Source organism: Cebus imitator, unplaced genomic scaffold (genome assembly GCF_001604975.1).
Source record: "Cebus imitator isolate Cc_AM_T3 unplaced genomic scaffold, Cebus_imitator-1.0 Scaffold396, whole genome shotgun sequence".
Classification (NCBI taxonomy): domain Eukaryota; kingdom Metazoa; phylum Chordata; class Mammalia; order Primates; family Cebidae; genus Cebus; species Cebus imitator.
In genome coordinates, this window is record NW_016107711.1 from 1949959 (window position 1) to 1959132 (window position 9174).

Genomic DNA, 9174 nt, shown 5'->3' on the forward strand with positions numbered 1-9174 from the left:
AAAGAAGGAAAAATAACAGCAATCCCAGTTCCTTGTGATCAGAGATTCAGATTGATTTGGGGTGGGGTCTTAAAAAAGCACAATCCCAATAGTTCTAATGTCAAGCAGATTCTTTTTTTTTTTTTTTAATTTTACTTTTGGTTCTGGGGTACATGTGCAGGTCATGCAGTGTGGTTGCATAGGTGCATACATAACCTCTAATGTGCATGACACCCACAAAAGCAGTCCCTCTAAAGACCTTCTTTCCCCAAGGATCCAGGACTTGGTACAGGAGAAGTCTGCTGCTTGGCTTATCCTGGAATGTGCAGACTGCAGTTTCGGATAAGGAAATAGCTAGAAAGCTTTCGTTTATGTGAAGGAAGTTTTGCATGAAGTGCTGGTGCAGAGATGGCTGCTGAAGTCTCCACTGTGGGAGCAGTCTGGCTCTGTCACCGTGCCACCGCACCAGTCAGCCCCGCATGTACACCTGCACTGGCTACTCTTGGCTGGGGCCCAGGCTTGGCATCCCTTCTCAGCCCCTTGAAAGCCCTGCCAAGGAGGCAGGAAAGCCGTGCTTCACATAAGTCACAGTGGGACTGGGCGAATAATTATGAATGGAATTCGTGCTTGTGACTTCTGTTTCTCACAGCTGCAGATGGGGGGATCGTCATGGGAATTCTGAGTATTGTTCAGTGCTGACTGCAGCTTCCATTGTTGGGGTCTGATTACAGCTTTTGTTTCACCATAAAGTACTGTTATTAAATGCCAGTCAGGAACAAAGATATACTTACATGCCAGGGGGTCAGGGAAGACATGCTATTTCTAAAGCTGCCCCTGCTGTTAGTCTAAGGGCAGGTGGGTTGGAGGCGGAGGGATGGGGGGCAAGCTGGAGGATTTAGATCAAAGTGAAATGTTTCTGAGGGAGCCAGACAAGATAGAAAATGATGACACCATCACAATCCTGCTCTAGTTTTCCCATGTCAATTCATTTATACTTATTTATTTTTGTGGTCAGAAATGCGGGGGGAGGTTGGGTGCACAACCAAACATCTGCTGTACATTAGAATCATTGCGAGTGCTTTTCAAAAGTCTTAAATTTGGGGGGAAACAAATTCAAGTGCCCCTGAGCCCGGCAGCCTGAGCCCTTCCAAGTCAGGCCTCTGCTATGTCCCTAGCGCCAAATCCACATGGTCCTGTTCCCCCACTGCACCAAATTCCCCGAGATCCCACACCACAATCCCATCCCAATCACCCTCATATGAACGAGGACCACAGCAGTCAGAATAATTCTAGAACCTACCCACTGCCCACGTAAGAGACTCTGAATGTATTATAGCCTTGGTCAGGTGGGCCTGGGAATTGGGCCAAACTAAATCATAAAATGGCTGACATTGACGGAGCCACTAATATGTGCCAGACCTTTATTGCATTATTTTATTTAGGACTAATGATGGGGCTGTGAAGTGGGAACTATCGCCAGAGAAATAAGGTAACGCGTTCAAGGTTACCCAGCTAGTCAGGGCAGATGGACTCCGGGGCTTCAGCTTCTCACGTTCCTTTCCTGGGCTGGGGCCTGTGACATCCAGGTTCTCCTGGTGGAAGCAGTGACTTCTGTGCTTCTCTTCTTTTGGGGCATAGGGCTTGGCACACACTCAGCACTCCTGAAGGCTTGAGGCATTGGTTCTTGTTGCTGAATGCATGGAAGTAAACTCTTCTGGCAGATGTCAAGAAGGATGAGAGAAACCCGTGGCTTTTGACCTAAAGAGGGGCTTGGCCAGAGTTGGACAGGTGAGGGGAGGCGGTCTAAGGGACAGTTCCCACAGGCCAAGGAGCTTGTGAAGCCCAAGATGGACTTGTTCCCAGATCCTCTCTCCCAGCTTTGTTTGCAAGGAACCTTCACCTTCTAGAACGCTCCCTACTTCAGTGCTACAATTAGCAACCCAACTGCGGCCCTGGGTGATCATCTTGAATTCGGAAAATCTTGTTTTTCAAGTTTTCACACCACAATGGAGCAAGAGTCCACATGTTTGGATGACAGCAAGCATTCTATGCTCTGCACTTTCAGGACTTGCCAGTATCCCAGGCCTGCCACATGTGGTCAGTGTAATTAATGCATGACCTAACTAGGGTGTAGATGCAGCTGGAACCTCACCAGATCCCCAGAGATCATAGGGTTGCTGGGACTTTTAGAACCCCAGTGGCATTCAGCAATTTCATATCCTGTCCCACCCAGATGTTTAGTGTTGAGCTCCCTCCCTTGTTGTCTGATAATCCTACAGCAGGAAAGATCTAGTTCTGCTCCTCTACAAGTCTTGGAGGCAAGCATCTCCTCGGATGCTCAGTTGTTGTTTTTCCCTTTGAGGGCCTGGAATTTGGGCTGGTTGCTGACTTATTCAGAACTCCTACTCTTGCACCTCGGTAAGCATAAAATGTGGACAGTCTTTCCTGAAAGGAGGATTGTGCCCCGGCCCTGGGATGCAAGAATTATCTCCAGAAGGAGACTCCAGTCACCTGATTGGTAATGTGAGCAGGTCACTTAATCTCTGCCTGATCGGGGTGATGACTGAGAATCACACTTCCCCTCACTTGGTCATTGCCAGTTGTGTAGCAGGGTCAGAGAGCCAGCTCTGACTCTTTACCCACAGAGGCAACCCCACTGACTCCCTGCCTGGAGTTCTTGTGCCATTTTTACACTGAAAAATAGGAAAGGGCCGTTTTTAACTCTCTGCTACCCAGTTTTTGGAGGGGACACAAGAAGAACAAAGCGGGGTTCAGAGTGTTTGGTTCATGTTTAATTTTTGTTCTATCTTGGTTCTGATTTCTGGGTAGAACAGAGGTTTGCTTCTGGAGGTACTTCTTCTGCTTGGCTTCTGATGCTGGCTCTGTCCATCAAGGGGGATGATGAATGTGTCATTCATCATTCTACACATACTTCTGTTCTAGGCACTAAGGATGCAGCAGGAAAAAAACATAAAATCCCTGTCCATGTGGAGGTTACAGTTTAGGGGATGTGCAAACTATATATATATATATATAGTTTAATATATATGGGATTATTATTTATATATATGGGATTACATATAGAGATATAATCCCATATATATGTAACATCCATCGTTACATATATATATATATATAAAAATATATATATGTGTGTGTGTATGTGTGTGGGTGTGTGTGTAATCCCATATATGTATACATGGAACCTCCATCGTGTGGTTTCAATTGATTCTCCTGCCTCAGCCTCCTGAGTAGCTGGGACTACAGGTGCCCACCATCATGCCTGGCTAATTTTTGCATCTTTTTTTAGTAGAGAAGGGGTTTTACCATGTTGGCCAGGATGGTCTCAAACTCCTGACCTCAAGTGATCCACCCACCTTGGCCTCCCAAAGTGCTGGGATTACAGGTGAGAGCCACCACACTGGCCAAAGGAACAATTTTAAGCCACTCATCAACGATGTCAAACAACATTCAGGAAAGAGATCCCCTGTGGGTCCAGCCTGGAGAGGGTGAGAGGCTCTTGGCCTCAGTGTTCTATTCTCAGGACGAGCATTTTCAGATCAAATAAAAGATGTGAATTTGACTTTGAATTTCAAATAAACAAGGAATATCTTTTAAGTTCAAGCATGTCTCAAATTTCCCATCTGGAATCTTCTAGGATTCTACTGTTGAAAAGCTAGAATGCACATACAGAATATGTAGGAAAGCGACCATTGCTGGGGGGAAAATTAATGCAGAAAATGCTGCAGGCATCAAATATTAAAGAAATGACCAGCGTTCAGGAACCTTCTGTGTGCCTCTGTACACTGCTCTTTGTGTTGTCTAAGGGGCTGATATCTGTCTGGAGTCTCCAGAGCCCAGCACTAAACAAATAGAAGGGGCTCAAGACCTATTTTTGAGTGAAACATCAAAATATTTCACACGTGAAAGCATGATGATAATGATGACAGTGATACTTTAAAGGTAAAATGCAGGCCGGGCACAGTGGCTCACACCTGTAATCCCAGAACTTTGGGAGGCCGAGGCAGGTGGATCACTTGAGGTCAGGAATTTGAGACCAGCCTGGCCAACCTGGTGAAACCCTGACTCTACTAAAAATGTAAAAATTAGTCTGGCATAGTGGCAGGCACCTGTAAACCCAGCTACTTGGGAGGCTACGGCAGGAGAATCACTTGAATTCAGGAGGCAGAGGTTGCAGTGAGCTGGGATTGTGCCACTGCACTCCAGCCTGGGCAACAAATCAAGACTCTTCAAAAAAAAAAAAAAAAAGGTAAACTGCTAAACTGCAGATCCTTGAATTCAGATTCCTTTTTCTTCAGATGAAAAGTAGCCATGGAATATTCCAGCATTCCTCAGTGCCTTCAGTGGGTCCTGAGTGTTCTTGGTTTGCTCCCAGACTAGTTTCCCCACGCACTTTTTTTTTTTTTTTTAAATAACACTGAAAGCACAGTTATGTAATAAACCTCTGCATCCAAAAAAAGGGCTGGAAAGCAGAGGGCTTTTTTTTTTTTTTGTCTCTGTATTTATTGGCTGATCAGGAGCTATCAAGTTCTGGTTATTTTGCAACCTCAAAGCAGTCCTAATATTATCTTGTGTGTCCTTGGGCAAACTGAGTTACTTTTCTGGCTTTCTTCATTGTATGTAAATATGGCTCTCAGTGACAAACAATTCTGGGGGCTTGTTATGCAAAAAGAACAAAGGAACAATTTTTTTTTTTCTTGAGTCCCATTCTGTCCCCTAGGCTGGAGCACAGTGGCACAATCTGGGCTCACTGCAACTTCCATTGTGTGGGTTCAATTAATTCTCCTGACTCAGCCTCCTTAGTAGCTGGGGCTACAGGTGCCCACCATCACGCCTGGCTAATTTTTGTATTTCTTTAGTAGAGAGGGGGTTTCATCCTGTTGGCCAGGCTGTTCTCAAACTCCTGACCCATCTTGGCCTCCCTAAGTGCTGGGATTACAGGTGAGAGCCACCACATTGGCCAAAGGAACAATTTTAAGCCACTCATCAATGGTGTCAAACAACATTTAGGAGAGAGATCCCCTGTGGGTCCAGCCTGCAGAGGGTGAGAGGCTCTCACCTGTAATCCCAGCACTTAGGATTCTAGTGCTGAAAAGCTAGAGACTCCTTCCAGACCTGCTAGCCAGGGAGGGCAAACTCTAATACCTAGAGGGATAAGATAGGTGACACCTGGATTTTTATTTTTAAAAGTTAACTACACACTGAATCAGTTAAATCAACAAAAACCCACTATGTGGACCAAAGGAAACAATCTGCTCTGGCTACTTTATAAACTATAGTGAGGCCAAATCCTTTCAACCATTACACAGATGAGGCCCCCAAAAGAGAGGTGTCAGAAAGGCTGCATAGCTGAGGTTTCTCAAAAGATAATCGAACAATCACGTTGTATGAAATGAAACTGAAAATGCTCAGTCTGAAAGAGGCAGTCCTAAAGCGTTCTATTGAGTTTGCAAGATGTCTTCACCTCCATCAATTTATCAGCCTCTGAGAACATTCTGTAGGGCAGGCAGGGTGGATGACACTCATTTACAGTTGAGGTCACTGAGGGTCAGAATGGCAAAGTGTCACTCTCTGCATAGTCACATAGGTAAGTCTATACAGGAAGATCTAACACCGTTCTTCACTGCACCTCTGATTCAGACAATAGGTAAGCTCCCTGTAAGATTTTTTTTTTTTTTTTTGAGACGGAGTTTCACTCTTATTACCCAGGCTGGAGTGCAATGGCGCGATATCGGCTCACCGCAACCTCCACCTCCTGGGTTCAGGCAATTCTCCTGCCTCAACCTCCCAAGTAGCTGGGATTACAGGCACGCGCCACCATGCTCAGCTAATGTTTTGTGTTTTTAGTAGAGACGGGGTTTCACCATGTTGACCAGGATGGTCTCGATCTCTTGACCTCGTGATGCACCCGCCTTGGCCTCCCAAAGTGCTGGGATTACAGGCTTGAGCCACCGCGCCCGACGCTCCCTGTAAGATTTTAATAGAGTCAGACTCAAAATCCTACATGATGCCCCATGAACAGAAAACAAGTCAGGAGGCCAGGCTGAGCGCCCAGGCTTCTAACCCAGTTCTCAAATAAAGAAATGACTAAGTAGTCAGATTCCAGCCTGTCACCAGGCTTGTGTCGTCTGTCCTAGCAGCTGTACAGCTTGTCTTACCACTGGACATTTGTTTCATGTTTTGTTTCATGTACATCTTCACATAGGAAGGATATTCTGAGAGACGTTACTAAATATTTTTTAAAGGTGTTGAAGGGGATAGGATGTGACCTAAGGTTGTGCTGTCAACCTAAGGTTGTGCTGTCAACCTGTTGTGCTGTTCCTAAGAGGAAAGGAAGAAGCACACAAAAAGAACAAATATTTGTTAAGAGCCTAGAGTGGCATGCACTGTGAAAGGCGTGGCATATAATTCTTTCCCAGTTCTTTGCATGTCTGAATATTACTCATTCTTCAGGTTTCAGCTCAAATATCACATCCTCAGAGAACTTTCCTTGTCACCCTCTCTGAAGAGCCTCCCCCACCCCCACCGCTACTGTCTCTTGAACTTTCTCATTCTGGCTATTCTATTAAAATCGGTAACGCTTTTGCTTGTTTGCGGAAGTTCCTCCCTTGCAGGCTGCAGGCTCCATGAGGGCAGCGACAGTGCCTCTCTCTCAGATGAATGCCTGGTTGCTTATCACGTAGTTGGAACACAGTAAGTGCTAGAGAAATACTCAATATTTAACGAATATTTACCACGATACATATTTATGCTCCACCCTTGCTAAAAGAATTTCGACTAATCCTTCTTTAAGTTCTCCTGTCCTCATGTACTATTAACACGACTGTAAGTAGGAGGTGGAGCTACATTTGCAGGGAGGGAGAAATGGTTAAGAGCGAAAAATTGGCGCGCAGAGCTATAAAGCATTTTTCTCCAGGTCACACCGCAGCCTGTGAATTTGTGCCACTTGGACCGATTATGGGACAGCTTGCAAACAAATTATCTGCAAACTAACGAAGCCTATTTTTAAAGATCCCTGTGCCTCGCAGTTCTAGGCGATGACATCAGAGAACCCGGAGTTCCATCTCTGAGCCAAGCCCCGTGGTGCTCGAAAACTACGATTCCCAGGAAGCACCGCGGCGTGGCGGCCCAGAGCTCCTCGCGCAGCCCTCTCCGGCGCGCCAAGGCCTCCGCCCCTGGAACTAGGAAGACGCCCAACACCCGGCCCGCCACGCCGCCCGGACCCGCGCGGGGCCTGCCGGGACTCGTAGTCTCTGCGATCTGGGAGCGCTGGCTCCGGAATCTCAGCCGCCGTCTGGGGGCTGAGGCGGCGCGGAGACGCGTGCGCAGTGCGCGGGCGGACCGTCGTGGACGCCGCTCCGGGCAGCCGAGCGTCTGTAGGAGCCGGGGCCGCGGCGGCGCGGGTGCTCCGGGCCGAGGACCCGGTAAAGTTTGGCGTGAGCGACGCGGCCGCGCTGGGGCGGGGGTGGGGGCCGGGGCCGGGCGCGAGGCGGCAGTGGCTGCGGGGCTTCCGAAGCGCGGCGTCCGCTTAGGGGCCGGGGGCGCGGGTGAGTGCAGGGCCAGCGCCCCCTCCGCGCACCTCCGCCCCGCGCGCCGCTGCACCTGGAGGCCGCCTGGCCCGCTCACCTGCCCGGGATCGGGGCGGCGGGAGGGGCCGGCGTCTTCTTCCCGCGGGTCCGCGATTGTTTTCCCGACCTCAGCCCTCGGCGGGGAGGGCGGGAGGCCGGCGGCGGCCGCGGGGCCATCGAGCTCCTCGGCGTCTCCGCCCCCCGAGAAGTCCCGCTAGGGGCGCGGTGCGCGCAGCTGCCCGGGGATTCCCGGCGGTGCCGGTCGGAACGGCTCTCTCCAGGGCTGTGCCCGCCGGGCGTGCGGCGCCGGGCATCCTTTCCTGGTGCGTTTTGGCTTCAGGACTAGCTGAGGCCGAAGCCGGCCTCGCCTTGGGCCCTGAAGTCGGGCGGTGTCAGCGATTTACCTTCGCACCTTCGGGGCAGGTGGCCAGAGGCAGGGTTGAAAGCGACTTGCCCAAGGTCACGCAGGTGGCACCGGAGAGGCCACCAGACCCAGGTCTTTCGACGCCGAGGCCAGCTGCCAACCGCAGAGCTTTGGGGCCGTCCTGAGCGGTTTGTGGTTTGTTTCAGATGCTTTCTATTGACCCTCCTGGAAAGGGGAAAGTGTTGTCATAATGAAAGCGGTCTTGTTGCTTACAGTGTTTACTGCCTTTGGCTATGCCCCGGAGCAGAGCATCTACCGTGGTCTGGGCGTATAACTAATGAAACTCTTTCGCTGTCTTTGGGGGCAGTGCAAGAAGAGGTTCAAGGAACACATAATCCAGGCAGTTTATGCGTTTTCCTAGTCTGTTCCACCTTCCAATTCTTCGATACTTGTTTTCTTATTTTACAATTGATTGTTGGCTGTTCTAATAAGATTTTCTTTGTCTTAATGAAGTCATTGCTCCTTGTGAATTAGTTTTCTAAATAGAAAATCTTATTTCCTGTATGTTTAATGACTGGAACAAATACCGCACTGTGAAGTTTACACCATTGTCTTTATCTTAGAACTCCTGATCAATCTGCTTTATTTCCCAAGTACTCAGCTAGCATACTTTCTATGTTAATTTGATGCCATTGAAACCATTTAGAGCAAAGTTTGGGTAAGAGTTACATGATTGTTTTGTAAAACTATGTTTTTCTTCACAATCTGAAGAACTTGAAGACCGGTTATATTAAAAATAATTTAAGATTTATTCTGACCAAAAGTCTATTATTTTTCACGCTCTTAATTTTTCTTGTTGACACACTTGTGACGAGAGAAATATTTCCTCCAGTGGAGCTAGTTTAAGTATTTTTTTTTGAAAAAATCGTTTTAGAGTACTGATAAATTTAAACAAGATTATGTAAGCTTGACAGAATTTGAATTAATAAAGTAGCTAATTTATTTTATATTGCCATTAACCCTACACTGGTTTCTCTTGTAGCGTATACCTGTATCAAGGTAAATAGCTGTGAATTTATCCACCAGTGGGTAACTTGTGTGACATTAAGAAAATATATGTATTATAAGCCGGGCGCGGTGGCTCAAGCCTGTAATCCCAGCACTTTGGGAGGCCGAGGCGGGTGGATCACGAGGTCAAGAGATCGAGACCATCCTGGCCAACATGGTGAAACCCCGTCTCTA

At 47.9% G+C, this 9174-nt stretch overlaps 1 protein-coding gene and 1 long non-coding RNA gene across 6 annotated transcripts in view; one reads left to right on the forward strand and one right to left on the reverse strand.

Moving 5' to 3' along the window:
- Positions 1-2752: 2752 nt before the first annotated feature.
- On the reverse strand, positions 2753-7708 carry LOC119468221. The gene is made up of 2 exons (XR_005196868.1): positions 7627-7708; positions 2753-2925 (listed from the first exon to the last, which is right to left on the reverse strand). It is a non-coding gene; the product is annotated as an uncharacterized LOC119468221 (long non-coding RNA).
- The window catches only part of PLEKHA1 (pleckstrin homology domain containing A1), a 60459-nt gene continuing 58560 nt past the window's right edge, over positions 7276-9174 (forward strand). For 3 of the 5 annotated variants that reach the window (XM_017508635.2, XM_017508636.2, XM_017508633.2), the window contains exon 1: positions 7276-7424. The gene's annotated coding sequence lies outside the window, so the exon portion shown is untranslated. Of the gene's footprint in view, positions 7425-7519; positions 7548-8033; positions 8121-9174 lie in introns of those variants that run through there. The other 2 variants (XM_037731402.1, XM_037731403.1) reach the window with 2 other exon arrangements.